Here is a 24786-nt window from a genome sequence, read left to right as displayed (position 1 = left end):
TAGAAGAAGCTAAACCAAGAAAAAAGAGACAATGAAAATAAAAACCCAACTGAAACATTGTATTCAGAGGGTACACCAACGTGTAACTCATTTTGTCAACAGTGAAAGCAGTCAATTTTTTAACATCTGAAAGCAAATAAAATATTTCCAGGCAAAGAATACAAAAAGGGGTGCCCTCACAGAGACATACAGTGTACAATTCAAAAAAATATAAACAATTTATCTTACCTGAACTATACAAAATTTCTACAACCGTTCTACTTTATCACAACACTGAATGTGTTTATTTTTTTATCAGTGATCTATAAACTCATAAAAATATTTATTAAAGATTCGGAGAAACCTAAGTACATGTGTGAAATGAAGTGAACTATTGTATACATTTAATTTCAAGAAATCCTTACTGAGATAAAGTCTTCGTATGCTTACAACATGCTTTATTTCATGTCATGTTATTCTGACAATGAAATATTAGTGTATTTGACTCTGGTACTGCTTATATGTTCTAACCATTAATATTGTTGGATTTCCAGTTTTTTTTCTGATGATACTGCCTTTTGTGTAAGACCACCTGAGAGACTCCCAGAAATGGAAAATATAGGATGAAATAACGACAGTATTTTGAAAGGAATAGATTGCTACTCACCATATAGAGGAGATAATGAGTCACAGACAGGTGCAACAACAAGACTGCTATCCATTAGAGCCACACACATATGACAACTGTCTCTCGCCTCTGAGTCCAGTCTTTTGGCTGAAAGCTCAAGCATCTAGCACTCTTTTTGCTGTGCCTGTCTGTGACTCAACATCTAGAGACCTCCAAGAGTAGAAGCAGTATCAAGTGTAGCGGGCAAATGGAAAACTGTACCGCCATTATGTCTAAATGATTTTTTAGTAGAAGGCAGCAAGGGGAAGAAGCCCATAAGATAAATAGTGCCAGAGATTTCATCGTCTCTCAGCAAAATAGTGCATCTGTAAAGAAAGACAGGTTTGATTTTATAATCTGTTATCTTAACATGGAAGGAGTAAGGGATAAAGAATTTATTTTCAATGACTTTGGATTAGAAAATAAGTTTGATATCTTTTGTTTAAGTGTACACTGGGCTAGTGAGAGTGAACTTACATTTATTAAATTTGATAATTATAATCTAGCCAGTAGCTACAGCAGAAAATTGCATTTAAGATGTGGTGTGGCAATATATGTTAACAAGTCACTTAGCAGTGCAGTCAATAGATTAGATCTGGATTTTCTGTGTGATGAACAAAACTTTGAAGCTGCTGGTATAGTAATAGACAGTTTTAAGTTAGTTGTAATTTCCCTGTACAGGTCACCTAAGGGTATAACCAATGTATTTTTAGAAAAACTGGACTTGCTGTTACATGTACTTACAGACACTAGATGGATACATTATGATATTGTGATAGGTGGAGATGTGAATGCTGAATTCAATGTTACGACACAAAAACGTACTGTCACTGAACTTCAAAACCTACTAAGACAGTGCAACTTACATTCAGTCAATAACAAGCCTACAAGAGAACATGCATGTCTTGACAATATTTTTGTAAATTTTAAAACAACAGAAGATTCATGTTTTGTGACAGTATTTCCATATTGTGATGATGATTCAGTATCTTTAAATTATACAAGTAGGTTCCCTCTTGATAAGAGTAATGTAAATAAGCTTGTCCCAGAAGTTGTGGTCACTAGACCAGTCACAGATGAGAAAATTGACAGGTTTCGTACGTCCCTTTCTAACAGAGATTGGTTTGGCCTGTGTTATGATGAGACACATTATACTCTAAGCAATTATCTGCCAGCAAAGGTACTATTTGATAGGTTTCTTAAAGCATTTTTGGGACATTTTAATGACAGCATTCCAATAAAGAAATGCAAAGTAACTGACAGACTCCTAAAAGCAAAAGTTCCACATAGACAAAATACATGGTATACAAAACAGCTGTCTACTATGAAAAATCAAGTTATGTTGTTGCACAATATTTATAAAAATCTGAAAACCAACCATGCTAAATTAGCCTATGTTAGATCTAAGAAGGAGTACAAAAAAGCAATTGTGGAAGCCAAACAAACACACTATCTCAGAAGTATTGAGAAATCCACCAACAAGTGCAAAGCAGCATGGACACTAATAAATAGTGTCGCCAAAGATAAAAGAAGTGACAAAATTAGTATCTCTCCCCAGGAATTTAACGACTTTTTTTCTTAAATCAGTTGAAGTAGGAAGTACTATAATTAAACCTGAAATCAACTAATCACAGTTACTGTCAAAAAATATTGCTAGGTCATCAACAAACACAAGTACCATCAATTTTTCGGAGGTCTCCCCTGGTTTAGTGTTAAGAATAGTGAAGCAGTTAAAATCATCAGACTGTGTAGACATATATGATCTGTCTTGTAACATGCTGAAGAAAGTAATAGACTGTATAGTGTACCCCCTAACATATTGTATAAACAAGTGTATACTGGAGGGTTTTTTCCATGATGAGCTTAAACTGTCCAGGGTAGTTCCAGTACATAAAAAAAGAGATAAAAATTCTGTATCAAGTTACAGGCCAATACCCATAGTCCCAGTTTTTTCAATACTTATAGACTGCATAATTTACCAACAATTATCTGTTTACTTTGATGACATAGGATTAATAAGTGGACCACAGTATGGCTTTAGGAAAAACCTGTCATCCATTGAAGCCACAGACAATGTTGTTAAATACAACCATCAAGTATTTGAAGATAAGTGCTTTGCTCAAGTGACTTTTTGTGACCTAAGCAAAGCCTTTGACTGTGTAGAAGTGTAGAACATACACTACTACTTGAAAAAATGGACTTTTATGGTGTTAAAGGTAACAACCTTAAGCTATTAAGATCATATTTACAAAACCGTAAGCAATCCATCTGTGTTGGGAAAGAAATGTCCAGTACAGAACAAGTTAAGGTAGGTGTTCCGCAGGGACCCATGCTGGGCCCTTTCCTTTTCCTAATAACGATAAATGACCTGCCATCATTTATTAAATCCAGAACAGTACTCTATGCTGATGATACAATGTTTCTGAGGAGCAGTAATGATCTTAATAGCCTTAAAACATGTGTTACAGAGACAATTGAGCAAGCTTCACTCTGGTTTAAAGCAAATGGGTTCCTGCTTAATGAAAGCAAAACCCAGCAGATGGTATTTTGTTTAAAAGACAAGTTTCCATCAGATGATCCTAGTTGTGTTAAATTTTTGGGGGTATATTTGGATGATAAACTTGCTTGGAATCCACATATTAAGTATATTAGTGGTAAATTGTCTAGGGTAATCTATTTGTTAAGGTGATTAATGCACTGTGTACCTAAAAATTATGTTTGAGTATCTTATTACTCATTTATCCAAAGCATCATATCCTATGGTATTATTTTATTGGGAGACTCCACTTGTGTGCATGATATACTATTGTTGCAAAAGAAAGCTATTAGGATAATTACAGGCTCACCATACAAGGCTCATTGTAAACCATTGTTTACTCAACAAAAAATCATGACAGTAACAAACCTATATATTTATTATATTTTAATTTACACAAAAAAGAACTTACCTGAAGTAAAACGCAGGGCAAATATACAGTGTTACAACACTAGGACAAACAGCTGTATCTATACACCCTACCACAGACTGTCAAAATCAGTTAACAGTTATGAACTTATAGGCTACAAATTATTTAACAAACTTCCACAATCTATACCAAATTTACCAAAGCAACAATACAAACAAACACTTTATGACTGGTTAGTTGTAAATCCATTCTACAATATAAACAATTTCATAGCCTGTGATATTAAACTGTAATGTTATTAGCAATTCTGTTCTTTTATAGCATGTACTATATTGTATTATGTGTATGACTTTGTCTATTGCTGTAATGGCTCAAAGACAATAAAATGATTATTATTATTGTTATCATTATCTATATGGTAAGTAGCAATCTATCCTTTTTATAATATTGTTATTGAGACACTCCCAACATTTTTGTAAGCTGCGTCAATATATGTAGAATTCTACAGATATTGTTGAACCTATTTATGCATATAAAATACACATAATTATCTTTCATTTTAAGTGTACCATTTCAAACTAAATAAACATTACCAAAAAGAAATCCTGATTGAATAGCTAAATCCCAGAAGGCCCTCAATCAACTGCTAAAAATTTCACATAGAGTAAACTAATTCATACCAGTTCTATTAAGCAGAAGAATATGTATGATTGTGGCAAAAAGTTGGCTGCAGAATTAAGCATAAAAAAGAAAAGACAGAAGGCAATTTTCTTTTTTTTTGGGAGAAGTTGGTGGGACAAAATGAATATATGATGAAATCAAGTGTGAGAGGAAATTGGAAAGAAGGGAAAAGGGAATGTGATGTGGTGAGTGCACCTCTTCTTTCACACTATAGCCCTTGACATCTTCAACAATTTGCCTACGTACATCCCTGTTCTTTGCTTTTCTCCTCTGTACTTGGACCTGAATCTCAATAAAATCATCCAACACACTGATTATCCATCCTGCTGTTGGTCAGTCCTTCCTTCTCGTGGAATAGTCTTCCTTCCATTGGAATAGAATAGAATCTTTATTTGCCTTTCAATGTGATGTGGTGAGTGCACCTCTTCTTTCACACTATAGCCCTTGACATCTTCAACAATTTGCCTACGTACATCCCTGTTCTTTGCTTTTCTCCTCTGTACTTGGACCTGAATCTCAATAAAATCATCCAACACACTGATTATCCATCCTGCTGTTGGTCAGTCCTTCCTTCTCGTGGAATAGTCTTCCTTCCATTGGAATAGAATAGAATAGAATAGAATCTTTATTTGCCTTTCAATATGTTTTCCATACAATTGGCATCGTGTGTGTTCAATTCATTTTTTTTTAAATTACAATAATTATTATTGTACATAATTGTACCTGTGCAGGGCAAGCAGATACCATGCTTAAGTAATACTGATAATACCACAATTATTCATTCACAATAATAATAATAATAATAATAATAATAATAATAATAATAATACATCATAACAGTTAAATATACAATAGTATCAAGACATATTTATGGTACATCTTACACATCCATGTAAAAAGTCTTTGCTGGTACATTACTGTCACAAACATATACGTATAATTCATATGGCAGTTTTTTGTTTCATGTAGCATATCTCTTTTGTGTCACTGTTTAAAAACTCATCAAGTGAGTAATATGGTGTACATTTGAGCCACACTTCTATTGTCTGCTTAAAGTTATTCATCGGTAGTTCACTCACAGCCTTTGGGAGTTTGTTATAAAATTTTAAGCTAAAGTGTTTATGGCTCTTTTGTGTCAATGTCAGCCTTGTGTATGGTAGGTCTATGTTACTATTATTTCAAGTATTATGAACATGCACTTCAGATCTTAAGTTAAAGTTCTTTACATTCTCTTTAGCATATATTAAACAATTATACATGTATATACTAGGTAGTGTCATTATCTTTAGTTCTTGAAAATGGTTTTTGCAACTTTGTCTTGGTGCTAGTACTAAAATGCACCTGCCACTTGAAGATGGTACTTGAACCCACTGAGTTACCCCAAAGAAGTACCCCGTATTGCAGTTGTGAATGGAAAAAAGCAAAGTATTTGGAGATTAGCAGATTTTTATTGATAACGTGTCTCAACTTGTGTAATAGAAAGAGAGTTCGAGCAAGTTTGCCACATAGATAATTTGTGTGTCTGTCCCATGTAAGTTTTTGATCTATATGTAAACCCAGTAACTTGACATTTTTTGTATTCTGTTCAATTGGTCCAGGGTGAAGTAAATTTCTTCAGTTTTCAATTTGTTTATTGATAAAAGATTGACTCTGCACCAGTCCCTGCTCATTCCTCCATCTGTTATTAGTGTCATATCATCAGAATACAGTACATTGTTGCATGGCATATAATCTGAGAAGTCATTGATGTAAACAATGAACAGGAAAGGACCAAGCACTGAGCCTTGTGGAATTCCTCTTTCTACTTTCATGGGTGTTGACTTTTGATAGTCTGTTTTTACTAATTGTACTCTATTGCTTAAGTACTTTCTTGGGCTACTATCAGCTGCAATTTATCCAGTGTCCTAGCTAGGAAAGTAACTAGGCTGGGGTAGGGTCCCAAGAGAGAGAGATAGAGAGAGAGAGAGAGAGAGAGAGAGAGAGAGAGAGAGAGAGAGAAGAATTAAAATGGAAAAACGTCAAATACTACATGATTTGAAGTGCAAAGAGACATACAATTAAGAATAATTCAGATCAACTGAAGAATCTGTGTTACATACATTAGAGTTGGAATAGTCAATCAAGTTATGCTAATGCAATATATTCACAGAAAAACAAGGTCTAGTTAACTTTACTCCCTAAGTCCTGTTCCTTAACAGTAAAGTTTTGGACCAATAAACCAAACTTCAAATTTATAAAGAAAGATTACTGCATTCAATGTTATAAGAGTCATCCTCATAATAAAAAAAAATGTAAAAGGAATTTAAGCAGCTGCTCACACTTAAAAATGAAAATTTAAAATGGATAAAACAACATTCAAAAGGAACTTAAACAGCTACACACACTTTAAAATGAAAATTTAAAATGGGTACTTAGAGCAGCTCAATTAGCAAGAACAGTAGACCTGTACAACGGACAAGAAATACTGCACACTATCAATTAACAAAGACTGTGTAAGAAAAATATTCAAAACACTGGATGCAGCTTATGTATGGAAACTGTATGAACAGAAAGGCTGAAAATATATAACAACATGAAAGTCTCCACATACATTTCTGATTGAATAACCACAGACTCCCTCCAGAATTGGTGCACACCTGATTCACCATGCAGTTCCCTACTGACTAGAGTTTGTAACTGCTGCACTGAATCTCAAAAGATTGTCATAACATTATTGTTTTATTTTCATTTTGAGTGTAGTTTGGTTGTTCTCAACACCACTGACATCATCTAAACAGTGGTTGCTGATGCACTCCCTCTTCATAACCAAGAACCAGAAATCACTCAGCTTCACCCATTTCTTTTACTATCAAAGCTATTAGTGTTGATAGTAAACATCAGTATCCCCTCTGTATAATCTACTGTACTATTTGTTTGTGGTTGCCAGGATGTCAAACAGAATTCTATGGTTCTCCCACACAAAGTAAGTTCTGTTTCCATTTACTTATCCATTCTTTCTTTTGACTGTTACCTTCATGCATCTTGTCTTAAAGTTTGTCTTTGGTGCAAGAGGAAGAAGCTAGCTCAATCCTCTTTGAATTGATCCTAATTTGAGGAGATTCAGATCATTATTGTCAGTTTACACAGAAGTCGAAATAAAGGCAATACAGACATCATATCTGATGCAGCAGGGGACCATGCTGTTGGCACCTAATAAATTAAATTATTTATTTTGCTAAAACAGACAATACATATGAAAACAAAAAGGAAAAGGGAGCAGAGCAGAAGGGAACTACAATTTGCCAATCAAATAACAGCACCTAGCTGTTTTACATCTTCAGTAGAACTGATTTATTACTTCCTGTGGTACAAATGTTGGAAAAATGCAGGTAAGATACTACTAAAATTTAGGCATCATAGGGTACTTAGGAATTAGAAAGAATACTGAAGAATTATACATATCACAATAGTGACCTTGACAGAATCAGTATCTGATTTAATGGAGTATGCATGTATGAAGCAAATGGAACAATTCCCAGAAAAAGCAAACAACTAATCAAAAGGAGAAGGGGTCAGGAGGAGTGACTTAAGAAGTCACTCCCTCCAACAGGTCCCTGGGCCAACAGTACTGCAGAGTTGTAAGAGATGGTACACTTGCTTTTTTTGTAGTGCAATATGAGTGGACATATTTTCTGAGGTGAATGGAGGGATTACCCATTCCATTTACATTCTTCAATCAATTTTTACAACAGCTGTTTGCCATTCATACTTCATTCTCCACATTTCTCAAAGCAATGAAGCTTCACATCCTTCATTATTTTCCATAGTACCATTGTTCACCTGCTTACAACTGCACAGAGAGAGAGAGAGAGAGAGAGAGAGAGAGAGAGAGAGAGAGAGAGAGAGAGAGAGAGAGAGAAAGAGAGAGAGAGGGAGGGAGAGAGAGAGTTGAAATTAGCAGGTGATGCTAGAGTATATTTCACAAAAAGTTGTGAAATACTCAGTACATCCCGGACTTGCTCAAAAGACTGGTGGAACAGTATAGAAGGAAGAACACGTATAAGTACTATTAAAAAATTAATGGGATAACGCAGAGGCAGAGAGAATTAGTAGAAAATTTTGTTGATCTCATTAGGAAGGTTTGTGGGATTGAAGGGACCAAACTGCTACAGTCATCGGTTGATCTTATTAGAAAGATAAATATTAATATACATGAACAGAATACTTTGTCTCCAAGTAGTCTTAGAATGTACTGATGCAATGATGTTAATGTATGAAAGCAATGTGGCTAGCCAATTCTAGCAGGGTTAGTTTGTCAATTTTGGACAAGAATCTCCCAAAACCACATTGAGAGAGGCCAAGTATTGGCCTGGTCCCTAATGTTCAGACCAGATTCAGGTCCACTGGGTCTTTCCTACACAGCTCATTAGGGTGAAGCTCTGGTAACTACTGGCCATTTTCAGTACCTTCCTGGGCTGAGAGTGGTATGAAAGTTGCCTCTCTCCATGAGTTGTGGAGTGGCCTGCCTGCCACATCAAATTAAAACATTTGAGGACAATTTCCATTGATGTTGCTTGCAAATGTTGAAGCACGCAGCACTGGATCTGATCTTGACTGGGTGGAGTATCAAAAGCCTCAGACATTGCTGAATACAGCTCCCAGATGGAGAAAGAGCACCTGTAAGAATCATAATTGTTGGATCTGAAGTTCAACTTGCCCCTCTCCATGGTCGCATGGTGATGGTGGAATGCTAAATACTGGCTGGCTGTGACAGTAGTTATTGCAAAATGCATTGCCATCATCTGGGCAGTGTCTCAAGTGTTGTATGGAGACACCCTTGTTTCAGCACTGCTGCTATTGGTAAACAAATACATTTACCAGAAACATTCCTGATGGCTTCCCATACATTTGTAGAACAGATGGAATTGTTGATAGAGTCCAGGAAAGCATGCCATGACCTTTACTTGCTCTCCTTAATCATACATTAAATCTTGACTTTTGCAACTCGAATGGCTGTCAGGTTCCCTGCTGTCAGCAAGCACTTAAACAATTGTAAAGCTGCAAGCCTGACCCAGATTCCTGAGCAGCTGTCATCATTTCACCAATATAAAGCTTGCTTCCTGAGACAACCTGAGGACTTTGGGATGAATAAGTCAGTTGCATGGTGGATCAGTCATGTGATGTGACCCGTTCATTTCTGGATGCTGCCTCAGTGTTCGAACACAACCAGCTGGCTGAACACTGGCCACTTAGCTCTGCTGGTTATCCATTTCAGTAACTTCCTTTCAATTAATGCTCCATCCGATAGGTGGATCCAAAGTGGGAACTGATAACTGGAAGGAAAGTCATCAGCTGCTTCCCAATGAGTGGAGTCTGTGAGGACTGGAGAGCAAAAATAGACATTGATGGCTGCTGATGATCCAACAGCAGTCAAGAAATGAGTGGGATTATCTGTGTTGAGGCTGCACAACTCTTGAGATATCATGAGGCTCTGTGGAGGTAAAGACTTTGAGCAGATGATGACCTTCTGACCCACATTAAGTTCAGCAGCTACTGCTTGCAGGTCAGTAACCAAGGAGAGAGCAGAGGAGAGGTGTACATTATTGACAAACACGGTGACCCATCTCTTTGTTCTTTTCCCAGTCGGGTCATCCTTGTGGTACAGAGTGTATAGTTCCTTAGCACAGGAGCATCAGTATAGTAAAATGTGTTTCCTTCAAACACAAGCACAGAGGGTCTGCCTTTACTAGTAGTTTTAGTTCCTTCACATGAGTCCTGAACCAATTCATGTTCCACTCTCATGTAGAAATAATTATTAGCACTTCACTGTCTCTCCACTGGAGCGAAGAGCCTGGTTCAGTATGGGGATGAGGTGCTTGCTTCTGGTAGGATTCAAATTTTCCTGATTCTAAAACAGAAGCAGAACAACCAACAGGTCCAATGACGTCGACAAAACCTGAATGTTTACTACTTGTTTTCACCTTTGTGAACACCGTTTGCTTCTTTTGCCTCAGAGGGCTATGTAGGAATTACAACAACAATGGTTGTGTCACTGCTGGGCTGTTTGCCAGAATCTGCCTTTGAAGGTAACAGGAGCTCCAAAATATTGGCAATTGTTGCTTTTTCTGATGTTCTTTGGCTACTACGGGCTCTGAAATAACAGCAGCTTTAAATGTGTGCTGAGAAATGCAGGTAGTAGTACTGAAACTAGCAACCTCCATCTGTGGAGAGGCATCAGCTGTCACAATGGGCTTTTTAAGAGCTGATGTGAAAGATGTACTGAATGTGGGAGGCTGCATGACCTTATAAATCTTTTTGGCCTGACCGTATGGGATGCATTTTGTTGCTTTAAGCTCCTGCAACTTTCTGCAAGGTACATACTGGAGTCTCTACTCCTCATATGGTGATTCCCAGAGCAATTTACACATTTCAAAGGAGATGAACAAGCAACACTTTGAGGACTGACTTACCTTATTTGCCACAAGTGGCTTTTCCCTTACATCTCAAAGTTCTGGCATTTAAAACAGCTCATTGGGTTGGGGACAAAGGGAAGGAAACCTGCCTTGATATGCTCTGGGAGTTTTGCACTATAGAAGTTAACAATATAGGAATCAGATTTTATCACATCACCATCCATCATTTTCATGATGCATGATCCATGCATTTCAACGATGCTTTCTGGAGCCCACTCATTTTTCAACTCTTCTGTAATGTCATTACCTAGCTTTGGTAGAACTTGGGATAATTTGTAAGGAGTCTTGGTGTGGCATCACGTGAAATTACTGCTGGTCTGTAAGCACAGTGTGGTGACATTTTGGCCAGAATAACATGTAGGCAAAAGAACTGCAAGACAAGGTAACTCTACTCAGGAGTAAACTGCACCATGCAGCAGTAATAACTAGAGCAGGCAAGATGATGCCACCACAGCAGGCCAAGACTCTTGTTATGAGATATATGACCGGTTACGGGGTGTTAGTGTAACAAATGTGCCCGAGAGCCTTATAAAAAACAGAAAATATTGAGGCAGAAGCATTTGGAGTCCAGTAGCACCACCACAATCTCAGGTCCATGTTGAACAATAAGAGGATTAGGCACTGCCAGTCACAGACATGGGTGCAAGACCAGGTCTTTAGTGCCACAGTGCTATCGTCCAGGCATCCACACCTTCTGCCATCTGGCTCCTGCCAAAGGACAGCATGTAACGTCCCACTCACACCAGTCTTCCTTCACCTACACAGTGAACATCACCAGACCTGAGTCTCCTAAGTGCAGGCACTACCCATTGCAGGACAGTGTCACAGCACAACAAGGACAGCTGCTGATGCTGAGACTGTGGCCCAGTGTCAGATCATAGGCCATCACTCTACCTGCAGGGCACTAATGCTGTTCCTTTCCCAGGGTGGAAGATGGTGCCTGCAAGCCTTCACTGACTGAGTCACTGGAGTGGGATGTGTCTGCCTCAGACTGTCAATGACTTAATGTGTATTTGAAGTTAATAAAGTATTGTTTCTCAGATCATAACCATACTGATTACCCTATTGACTGCCGCCGGTACCCATCAGTGGTTTCAGAGGTCAGGAGAGCTGATGTTGCAACACTGAGCGCAGGGTCCACCTTCCCCCCATCCCCCCACTGTGCTTCATCCGAACTGATCCCTATCATATCTTCAGTGTAGGGTAAGTGAGACTTGTTTTTTAGTGTGGTGACAATCATTGGGTCAAGAGTTAAATTTTGTGATAACTGTAGAGTTACTTTTGAGAGATTGTGAAGAACCGTTGACTATCTCTCAATTTAAAGGTAATGATAGAGATGAATGGCTAGAGTCTGTACGACGCACCCAGTGCAATTTACTTGGGCATTCTGTCCCTGCCTTTAACAGTTGTTTGTTTCAGGTGTTGCCATGTTGGTCATAAGGCTAGCAATGTAGAAGATCCAGGTGAATAATGATTAGATGGAAGAAATAAGTGTGGCTCTCTGCCACACACTTAAGTGCGATTTGCAGAGTATCCATGCAGATATATATGAATGTGACTAACTTGGAAGTGTTCTGTCTGTGTTATTGTTAAGCTGCTATAGCTGCATTAGTAAAAAATGAGTAAGGTTGATGCAATGGTGAAATCACAGATACAAGATATCACTGGTGAAAAGCTGTACAATAACTGGTTAATCATGTGGTGCAGCTGAGGGCAAAGAAAATGTTCATGAGTAATAAACTAGCAGAGAAGGATGAAGAGTTGCGGTTGTTGAAATCACAGAATCTAGGGCTGGCCCTGGCTGTGGGGAACCTAGTTACTCCCTTTCCTGGTAGGTCATCTAAGGATGTGTTGTCATTCATAAAGGATCTTGTGTCATCAGCTAACATAGGTGGTTGGTCGGACAAACAGTTGTTGCAGACATTAAGATTGCACCTGACAGCGAAAGCAAAGTCAAGGGGGGGTGGGGGGGGGGGGGGGGGGGGAGAGCACTGGAAAAGCAGAAACATTTGAACAACTCAGATTGCTACACAGATACAGGAAGGAAAACAGGGTGCTGTTTTTCCGTGAAACATTGAGCTGTATTTCTAAGAGCCTACCGAAGCCATGGAGGATTTTGTACCAAGTATTAGAAGGCTTAGGGTACATACATACCAGTTAATGCATACAGAGGAGGTAAATATAAGATGTTACTACAGGAAGCTGAGCAAGGTGCACTTGATTTAATACCAGAAATACCAAGGAGGGTGCACAATGGAGCATGTAGGGATCTCCGTGTAGCAGTCACAGGGGACAGGCAAAATAATGTGAACACCTGTACCTACTTGGGAATAGTTTATTAATACGGGGTCGGACCTCCCATTTGCACGTAGTAAAGCTGTGATTCTTCTTGGAATGCTGGCATTTAAGGATTGTGTAGTCTCCAGTGCAATGTAACGCCACTCTTCAATCAGAACATCTTCAAACTCATGAAGTGACAAGGAAGGTGGAAATCTGTTCCAGAGTCTGCACTCCAATACTGCCCACAAGGGTTTGATAATGTTCAAGTCCAGGTATTGTATTGGCCAGGGAAGGCTTGCAGTTCAGTTGCATGCCCCTTATACCACAAAAGTACTGTCCTGGCTGTGTTAATGGGCACATTATCATCCTGAAATATGGTATCATTGTTGGGTAACAGCATCTGAAACATGGGGTGCACCCGATTACCTAAAATTTTCACATAATCATTGGCTGTAACACGAGCTTTGAGAGTAATGAGGGGAGCAGCAGAATACCATGATACAGCTGCCCACACCATCACACTTCTATCTCCTTACTTAACAGTTGGAGTCAAGCAATCAGGAATGCAAGCTTCTTTTGGTGTTCTCCAGATGTAAACCCAGCCCGATGTTGAAAATAACAAAAATGTTGACTTGTCGGACCATATGATGTGTTTCCACTGATCAGCCATCCAGGATTTACGCTCCTGATATCATGCTTTACACTTATTTGCATTGGTTGTTGTCACTAACAGTTTCGGTATAGCAGCTCATCCATGAATATTCACTTTATGGAGTTCTCAGCAGAAGTATCAATAGATATGAGGTCATGAAGATGGCTACTGAGCTCCGCAGTCAACTTAGCAGCCATAGTTTTGACACAATTTGTGTTATAGTATGATGATCTCTGTCATTTTGTTTTGATTTGCACCCACTATTATGTTTACACAATGATGTCTTTCCATGTTTTGTGTAGGCTCTCATGACTGTTGAAACTGTTGCTCTTGAAACATTCAGTAATTGGCTGTCTTGGTTACTGATGCTCCAGCTAATTGGCCCCCCACAATCTGCTGTCTTCGGAACTCTGTTAGGTATTTCATTGCACGTCGAAGTTGGCCCCTGAATGCAAATATGAAATGTGCACTACTCATAAATAATCTGCACTGATGCCGAGTCCATAGTGAACTCCCACAGTCCAGTGTGACATGTGTCTTATCTGAATTATTGACAGTCAAACACAATCATCCCATTACCACCAATGTCCACATTATTTTTCCTATCCTCTTTAGGTTCATGTTGCAATTTAAGGTGACTGATGTTTCAATAAGAGTAAGAAATATATTTGCATAAAATATAAGAAGTCTTAATTGTGGGCATATGGGGCATGTACAGAGGCAATGCCACCATCCACAGAATAAGAGGGGTGATATGAAGTACTATTGGTTTAATGAGAATAACAAGAGAGGTAGTCTGGATTAGCAGCAGTGGAAAAGGAGCACCTATTATACTTAATAGGGAAGGCATTATCAGTAAAAGTAAATGCATTGAAAATGAATGCAAATGTTGACTTCCATCTCAAAGATAGTTACATTAGTTTATATCAAACCTACCATCCACCAGCAATACCTCCACTTCAACAGCAGCCACCCACTCCATACCAAGAAGACCCTTCCATACAACCTAGACACCAATGGCCATTGCTTCTGTAATGAGGAGCGGTCCCTCTTGAAACACACTGAGGGTCTCACTAAGGCCTTCACAGATCCTAATTACTAGAGACTGGATTATATGCATCAAAAAAAATCTTAAAATATGTATGAAAAATGGTTAAAATGCATGAAAAAAGTCAAAATATGCAAGATCAAATAATGAAAAAACCTGGTAGCTACTGCATGTGTTATATCTCAAACTCAAAGCTGTGCATATCAATTATGAGGAAGAGCACTAGTCACACAAAAAATCAGTACATTTAGAATGCTGATATCATTTTCTAAATACTTTCTGGTAGAAGTTAGGAAGGGGGCCTTTCTGGGATTATTTTCTAAAAATTTACAAAATGGAACTGCATACCATGTCTCATGAATTGTTCCTTCTTTGTTATTATTATTGGTAACAAGCAGATGCAATGGGAGTGAGTTGCAGTGAAACAATTGATATGTACAGGACCAACTTTGAGATACATTGCACACAGAGGGGCACGCTCAAAAACTCCACTATATATTATTTAAAAAACAACATACAATCACGAATTTTTTTTGAACAGCATTAATTCTTAATTAACACTATTGGACCAAAGCACCATTTACAATTTATTTTACATTTTACTACTATCATAAACATAAATGATCAAGTACTGTTCCAAATGTTTGGTAGTGAGATTGTGTCTTTGATCACTCAAAATATTTTTGTAAGCAGAAAAGGACCATTCTACATCAACTGAAGTAACTGGGCAGTATTTGAAATTGGGTACTATGATGGCACTTATTGTTTCTATTAAAGGTTCACCCAGCCATTAATAAAAGTATCAATTTGGTACTAGGGTTCAAAGGTTGGGTTATTGTTTAAAATGTTTTTGAACTTTTCTTTAAGTTTTCTTAGAAATACCCCTGGCAATGAGGAATTAACTAGAATAATTTTATTTTAACTGATTAGATTCATTAAATGCCAAATCTTGAGTTGCAAGCTTTTTAATATTTGCAGGTACATGAGAAAATAGAGTGCTAATCACAGCAACATCTTTTTTAATACCGGAATCATTAAAAGCTTCCTTGCAATGGCAAACTGCCAAAGACTCTGCACTATCAAAGCAATTTACTGCCCCTCTAATGGCCTCATAATGTTCATTGTATTATTATTATAATAATACACACATCAAAAAAAGTTTTGCGTCACCTCAGTTCTGAGAGTTCCAGAACCTGTACAGAAAATTGGAATAAAGATCAATATAAACACCATTTCTGCCCTTTTTATTGCTCATGAAAACCACTTCAGTTCCTACATTTCACACGTTGAAAATATTGACTAGAATTTCTTTTTATTTTTATTTACTTACTAACAGTTCCTGGCCACTTGTTTCTGTGGCTCTGTTTGGTTAAATGGAAAAGAAAGAAAAGAGAAGTCACAAGATTCAAATATGTATGGGAATTGGATATATGTGCTAATCTCCTTCTTTGCCCCATCTCTGTCCATCTCCTCCTCTCCCTCTCTTTGTCCATCATCTCCTACTTTCCCTCTCTCCAGGATCCTGGCTTCCTGTGCAGCAGCGAATGACCATCGCAGGTAGCAAGAGGAGAACCGCACTGGAAATGACTGTGGAGAAGCCCTTGGACGTTGGTGCGCCAGGTACATATAGTCTGTGACTACGAGCTCGGCTCCAGTTCACCAATGGCAATGGGGGATGAAGCTTTGACAATGACAGCCCCGCAGGCTGGCGAAATGTCAGTAAAATCATTAGATGAACATCAGCCAAAGAACCCGAGACAGAAGCAGATAGGCAGTTTGTCAACAAGTGGCCACAAAAGCCTTAACAATTTTGAACTACATTAAAATCTTTTTTACATATTTTTTTCTTTGATCTCATTGTGTCTTCATGCCAATTTCAGTTGTTTTTCGCCTCTCACTATAGGTATTTCCCTTAGATTTCATCTTGCTTCCCGTTACTTCATCCATTTCATCCTTTGTGATTTTTCTCACATGTCTGGGTGTTTTTGCAAATTTTTGCAGATGTAATTCTACATTATTTGTATATTTCTATGTGCTTCTATCCACTATCAACAACCCCTGCATCAATAAAGAAAAATTTCCTTGTTCCTAGCCAGGATCCAGTTGCACATAATATTCCTGCATTGTCACTTGGCTCACGGAATTCCCACAAAGGGCCTTACAATCAAATTACCCATCTCCAGCTGCCACCCTTCCTTCCACAATGAGCTCCAGTTCATCACCCTCATCAACACAGATCTGAAAAACCATATCAATCAGGCCCAAATCTCCTTATGATATCTTCTCTCCCTCCACAAAATTCTCCTGTTATGCAATCCCAAATTCCTGATCCTATAACACACATTCAAACTCTTGCCCTACAGGAACCAGAGCAAGAACCTAAACTGACCCAATACACAGTCATGAACTTTTCCTCCAAAAACCTTAGCAGAAGTGTCAGTCCTTTCCATCTGCCCCAATCTCAAATTGAATCATGCAGGACTTGTTAAGGACCTTCTCCCTTTCTTCCAATCCCTATAGTGGAAACTCTTTTTCACCACCAACCTACCAATCAGACTCAATCAAAGACCTGTCTCACTCAGTTCACTCCTCCATCCAACCATGACCTACTCCCAATGCCCCTAAATCACCCCCTGTTAACTTTCCAGAATTTCTTAACCTCAAACCTCGCCTCACAATCATTCTCCAAATCCTTAAACATGCAAACTAGCCTTACATTCACAGAAAGAATTGCAATACACCATCCAAAAACTGAACCTGACGTTATAATCCACCTGCTGACAAAGGCTCCACCAATGTTGCTTTGAACCACAAGGATTACCTGGCAGAAGTACTCTGCCAGCTATCAGATTCAGCCACCTACAAACCATGCCACAGTGACCCCATTCCAGAAATCCAGCAGGATCTCAGTCATTCCTCAAATCCTTAGACCCGTCCCATAACCTCTCCCCAGAGTCCATTTCTCACCTCACCCCTACCACTCCCTGCACTCCTACCTTCTACATGTTTCCTCAAGTCCATAAACCCAACCACACAAGACACCACATTGTGGCTGGTTACTGTGCCCCCACTGAGAGAATCTTTGTTCTCACAGACCAACACTTCAGCCTGTTGCACACAATCTACCCTCCTATATAAAAAAAATACCTATCATTTCCTCTACAGAATCTCTACATTTCCTATTCTTTTCCACAGAGTGTTCTGTTCATCATTACTGATGTCACTTTCCTTAACAACAACATGCCCATCGCCTTACTGCTGTTGAACACTACCTTTCCCAATGATTGACGGATTCCAAACCAAAAACCTCTTTCCTAGTCACTGTGACCAATTCCTCACCCACAATTATCTCTCCTTTGAAGGCTTCCCCTAGAAACAAATCCGGGGCATGGCTATTGGCACCCACATGACACCATACTATGCCAGCCTATTTATGGGCCATATAGAGGAATCCTTCCTAAACGCTCAGAATCCCAAACCCCTCACCTGATTCAGGTTCACTAATGACATCTTAGTGATCTGGATCAAGGGTGAGGACACCCTATCCATATTCCTCAAGAAACCCAACACCTTCTCCTCCATTAATTTCTCCTAGTCCTATTCAACCCAACAAGCTACCTTCCTTGATGTTGGCCTCTACCTCAAAGACGGCTACATCAGTATTCCCATCGATATCAAACTAACCAACCACCAGCAATACCTCCAAATCAACAGCTGCCACTTCCATAACTGGAAGTCCCTTCGATACAGCCTATACACATGTGGCCATCACATCTTTAGTGTCAAATGGTCCCTCTCAAAATATATCAATGGTCTCATGGAGGCCTTCACAGACAGTAATTACGCTCCAAACCTTGTACAAAAACAGAGTTCTCATGTCTTATCTCTCCAGTCGCCCACCACCTGCGAAATTCCGCCACCCATCCACAGAGGAGCATTCCCCTCATGACCTGGTACCATCCAGGACTGGAGAAACTGATATACATTCTCCACCAGGGTTTTGACTATCTCTCGTTGTGCCATGAAATGAGAAATGTCCAACCCACTATGCTTCCCATCCCTTCTACAGTGGTACTCTGCCAACTACCAACCTACACAATATTCTCATCCATCCCTACATAACCCTTGCCCCAAATCCATTGCCTCATATCCCACATCCCTGTAATAGAACCTAGATGTAAAACCTGCCCCATACATCCTCCCACAACCATTTGCCCCAGTTGGGTCACAAGAATCACTTATCCCATCAAAGACAGGGCTATCTGTGAAACCAGTCATGTGATCTACAAGCTAAGCTCAACCACTATTGTGCTTTCTATGTGGGCATGACAACCAACAAGCAGTCTGTCTGCATGAATGCCCACTGACAAACTCTGGCCAAGAAACAGCTGGACACTAAGCATGCCACCCAACATGATGTTCTTTACTTCAAAGGCTGCTTCACAGCCTGTGCATCTCAGTCCTTCTCACAAACACCAGCTTTTCTGAACTGCGCAGATGGAAATTCTCCCTGCAATATATCCTATGCTCCCATAACTCTCCTGTCATCATCCATGATTAGTAATTGCTCTTACCCATCTAGCCTCACCCCTATTCCCATTCCACACTACATGCCATCTGTCAGGGCAGTTGTGGAAAGGGTTATGTGTATATGATAGAATTCTGGTAAGAGGCAGCAGGTTTATGAGGTTGCTGTTTGGTAGACTCATGGAAGGAAGGATACTACTTTGGTGGTGCTCTACTGCTTCACATTATTTGGGGTACGGATGATGCAGAACTATCATGTGGATGGAGGAGTTTTGTTTTCCAGGCAGCAGGATGTGATATTATCTAGCAACCAACAGAAATTATGTTTGTTGTTCAGTGCATTAGAGCTAAGAAATGAGATAAGTGTGTCAGAGGAAGTGTTTACTAGGTTGCAGCAATTAGCAAGTAGTAAGGAAGGGTATTTGGGGAGCCATATGCACAACTGAAGGATCTAATGCAGGAAGTAGTGGGAGTAGTGGCACAAAGGGTGAAAAGGGATTGATAGATACTGGAGGAAGGGTAATTAAGACAATATTTTGGACAGCAGATACAAGTGCTGAATAGGACAGCAGAAGCCACAAGGGAATTGCCAGAGTGGAGTAGGGCAACTGTGGAGTGGCATTCGATGCAGATCATTACCTTAGAAAGCAGTGTGTTGAACAATGCACACATGCTTCATCAACTAATGGAAGAGGCAACAAAGTAAGCCAAGGCATCAGCTAATGCTCTAAACCAGGATTTAGAGGCAGCATACAGTTGCATTGTTTAAGTGTTACATGGTGCACATCTATCCTGCGAGGCTGGAAATAGTAGGAAAGTTTGTGCAAATTAAAGAGGATGGGGGGTTCCTCATAGCAGAAGATGAAAATTGGCATGAGGCAATGACTGAGGGAGAATTGCAGCAATATCAGAGCAGAAAAGTTACTATATGCCCTACTTGTGAAATTCAAATGCGAGGAAGTACTTGTGCCATGCAATTGTTCAGGGGCCAGGCTAAGGGTCATCCATGCCAAAGGAGGTGATGGAATGAAACCCGTACTTCCAATGAACGGAGCTACATTGGACACATTCAGTGTACGATAACATAATAGTGGTTGTGAGTTGCTATGAGCAAGGGAAGCTTATGTAGGCCAGACACTTCAAATTAAGAGGCAGTGGATTGTTAGATTACATTCAATTCAGTTTTCTTTCCATAGACATAAAAAATGAGATGATTCTCATGTGTGTGGAACATGTCAGAAAGTATGACATAAAAATACACTCCTGGAAATTGAAATAAGAACACCGTGAATTCATTGTCCCAGGAAGGGGAAACTTTATTGACACATTCCTGGGATCAGATACATCACATGATCACACTGACAGAACCACAGGCACATAGACACAGGCAACAGAGCATGCACAATGTCGGCACTAGTACAGTGTATATCCACCTTTCGCAGCAATGCAGGCTGCTATTCTCCCATGGAGACGATCGTAGAGATGCTGGATGTAGTCCTGTGGAATGGCTTGCCATGCCATTTCCACCTGGTGCCTCAGTTGGACCAGTGTTCGTGCTGGACGTGCAGACAGCGTGAGACGACGCTTCATCCAGTCCCAAACATGCTCAATGGGGGACAGATCCGGAGATCTTGCTGGCCAGGGTAGTTGACTTACACCTTCTAGAGCAGCGTTGGGTGGCACGGGATACATGCGGTCGTGCATTGTCCTGTTGGAACAGCAAGTTCCCTTGCCAGTCTAGGAATGGTAGAACGATGGGTTCGATGACGGTTTGGATGTATCGTGCACTATTCAGAGTCCCCTCGACGATCGCCAGAGGTGTACGGCCAGTGTAGGAGATCACTCCCCGCACCATGATGCCTTGTGTTGGCCCTGTGTGCCTCGGTTGTATGCAGTCCTGATTGTGGTGCTCACCTGCATGGCGCCAAACACGCATACGACCATCATTGGCACCAAGGCAGAAGCGACTCTCATCGCTGAAGACGACACGTCTCCATTGGTCACTCCATTCACGCCTGTCGCGACACCACTGGAGGCGGGCTGCACGATGTTGGGGCGTGAGCGGAAGACGGCCTAACGGTGTGCGGGACCGTAGCCCAGCTTCATGGAGACGGTTGCGAATGGTCCTCACCGATACCCCAGGAGTAACAGTGTCCCTAATTTGCTGGGAAGTGGCGGTGCGGTCCCCTACGGCACTGCGTAGGATCCTACGGTCTTGGCGTGCATCCGTGCGTCGCTGCGGTCCGGTTCCAGGTCGACGGGCACGTGCACCTTCCGCCGATCACTGGCGACAACATCGATGTACTGTGGAGACCTCACGCCCCACGTGTTGAGCAATTCGGCGGTACGTCCACCCGGCCTCCCGCATGCCCACTATACGCCCTCGCTCAAAGTCCGTCAACTGCACATCGGTTCACGTCCACGCTGTCGTGGCATGCAACCAGTGTTAAATACTGCGATGGAGCTCCGTATCCCACGGCAAACTGGCTGACACTGACGGCGACGGTGCACAAATGCTGCGCAGCTAGCGCCATTCGACGGCCAACACCGCGGTTCCTGGTGTGTCCGCTGTGCCGTGCGTGTGATCATTGCTTGTACAGCCCTCTCGCAGTGTCCGGAGCAAGTATGGTGGGTCTGACACACCGGTGTCAATGTGTTCTTTTTTCCATTTCCAGGAGTGTATAAAACATTTGAATATAATACTTACTACCTGATCATTTGTCAGGAGATAGTCGAAAATAAGGTAATACAATGAAGTAAACTGGGACAGCTAATATTTACAGAATTAACACATTGTCCGAATGAAACACTATTATCCACTATTAATAAATTTATCATACGTAAAGTACCTAATCTTGACTGTTGTGACGAAGTGTGTCAAAACTGAAATCTAGCAGATATTTTTACTTTAGCGGACTGTTAAGATATTCATCTATGGAGTAGGAGGAGTTGCCTATCAAAAAGTCTTTCAAACTCTGTTTAAACCATGCTTTATCTGAGCCAAGTTTTTAATGGGTGCGGGCAATTTATTAGAAATGTGTGTTCCTGAATTTTGGGCCCCTTTTTGGACCAAGGTAAGTGATTTTAAGCCTTTATGTAGATTCTTCTTATTCCTAGTATTGATAGTGTGTACTGAGCTATTGGTTTGAAATAGAGATGTATTACTTGCAACAAATTTCATTAAGGAATACATATACTGAGAAGCACTGGTTAGAATACAAAGTTCCTTGAACAGGTTTCTACAAGATTTGCTTGAATTTACACCACAAATGATCCTTATCACACACTTTTGCACCATAAAAACTTTAGCTCGTTTTGATGAGTTGCCCCAGAATATGATCCCATACTACATATTAGAATGAAAGTAAGCAAAGTATGCAAGTTTTTTCATATTTATATCTCCTACATCTGACATCATTCTCATGGCAAATACAGACTTGTTTAGGCACTTAAGCAATTTTGTGGTATGCCCTTCCCAACTGAATTTATTATCGAGTTGAAATCCCAGCAATTTAACACTGTCAACTCCTTCAATTTGCATGTCTTCATACGTTATACTCATGCTGGAAGGAAATCTCTTACTGGTTCTGAACTGCATATAGTGAGTATTCTCAAAGTTTAATAACAAAGAATTTGCTTTAACCACTTATTAATGTCAGAGAAAATTTGATTAGCAGCTATTTCTAAATCTGTACTTCACTTGCTACTTATTTCAATATTTGTATCATCTGCAAACAAAACAAACTTAGCATCTGGCAATGTGAGATGTCATTAATATAAAAAAGAAAAAGCAATGGACCCAAAATGGAACCTTGAGGAACACCACATGTAATTAATTCCCAGTCAGATGAAGACTGACTGCTTACTGATAATTATAACTGTGTGTGATATTATGGGGCCAACTTTTCATTTATCAACAATGGCTATGACAGGTTTTACTTGGTTAAATATAACACAGTTGCAGCTATTTTGTTCGATGAGTGATTGGAAGTGTTGCCAAGGCAAAACCTTACCTTCTTCAAAGATACCTGAGAATCAAGCCTAGTCCATTGACAAAATCAGATGATAGCTGCACTGGAGAGGTACATCACTGCAGATCAGTTAATGCAGCACTTGGAGCAGTATCAGGATTGTAAATAATGAGTAGCTGTGACCTTAAGGTTTGCAATTCCTAGCACAAGGTAACTGATTTTGTTCTGCATAGCTTCTGTTTATGGGCAATGATGAGCTGTACGTGAAATCCAATCTGTGGGTACTCCAAGTTTGAGAAGACAGGATCACAAGACCAGGAGATGGTGAGTGAATCTGAAGACTGAAGAGGTTAGGAGGTAGCCATAAAATTTACCACTGTAATGTACAGTATCTGTAGTTCACAGTTTTGCATAAAGTGGTCACAGTGGAGAGCTGTTCCTAAGCAATACTTGATGGTTTGGTCTTCTCCATGGAGTGGAGGGGTTGAAATGTAGTGTCACTATCTAGTTTTAGTAGAATGTGGAATAATTTGTAAGGAAACACAGTAAGCATTGTGTTAAGCTATTACTGGTGAATAAGTGAAGTGAGGCAACATGTTGGTCAGAATAACATCTACACAAAAGGACTGCAAGAAGGGCTAGCAGTACTCAGTGGTAAATTGCAACACCAAGTAATAATAGCTACAGTGGGCAATACAATGTCATCACATCAGGGCAAGACTATTGTTAGGAGCTAAGTGACCATGTGTGGGGTTTTAGTGTAATAAATGCACCTCAGAGTCATATAAACAGTAGCAGAGTTTGAAGCAGAGGCATTCGGAATCAAGCAGCACCACCATTACACCAGGTTAATGCCAGACAATAAGACTGGGCACTCCAGCTGTGGTCATGGGTTCAAGACTGGGTTGGGTCAGCCACTGCCAGCACTGAGCCACCTTGTGGGAGGATGACACCATCCTGCTGTCCACATCTATCACCGCCTGACCCATGTCAGAGGGCAGCAGCTGGTGGCTTGTGCACAGCTGTCTTCCTTCACCTGCATAGCGGACATTGCTGGGCCTGAGCCATCTAATGGTACATCTCCACCAATGTAAGACACTGTCACAGCACAACATAGAGCACCACTGATGCCAAGGCCATGGCCCACTATCAGGTCATCAGCCCTAACACTGCCTGACATCAGCACCACAGAGCTCCAACACCTTTCCTTCTCACCATGGGTAAGATCTCTACACGAAACATCTTTGCTGTAGTTCTAGGTGTTGTGTAGCATTGTTTCAGTGGCATATTCCCTGAGGGTTTAGTTTGTGGAGGCTCCTCATTTGTTGAGAACTGGATGTTTCAGCCAACAGTGTTCCATTACATAATCTCTTGACAACAACGCCCTCTAAACCTTTCTTAACATAGAAGGGTGAAACTTTCTCAAATCTGCCCTCTGTCCTTTTAACTATTAAAAACCACATTCTGACCAGCAGCATGCATTCTGTTACAATAAGCTGAAGTACTCTGAATAACCTCTGATTCAGGTGGCCTGGCTACATGAGCCTTCTTGTTAGACCCGGTGTTGATACCCCACCAGCAGCACACCAATTCCTCTGGGAGTTGATGAGTTTAAGTTCAAGG

General features: G+C 40.2%; 1 protein-coding gene across 1 annotated transcript in view; it reads right to left on the bottom strand.

Moving 5' to 3' along the window:
- Positions 1 to 24786, bottom strand: part of LOC126352649 (protein FAM161B-like) — a 175823-nt gene that overhangs the window by 16862 nt on the left and 134175 nt on the right. The gene's annotated exons all lie outside the window — the stretch shown is intronic.

Source organism: Schistocerca gregaria, chromosome 1 (assembly GCF_023897955.1).
Source record: "Schistocerca gregaria isolate iqSchGreg1 chromosome 1, iqSchGreg1.2, whole genome shotgun sequence".
Taxonomy (NCBI): Eukaryota; Metazoa; Arthropoda; class Insecta; order Orthoptera; family Acrididae; genus Schistocerca; species Schistocerca gregaria.
Note: the sequence above shows the minus strand (reverse complement) of the source record. Positions and strands in the feature narration are given on the sequence as shown.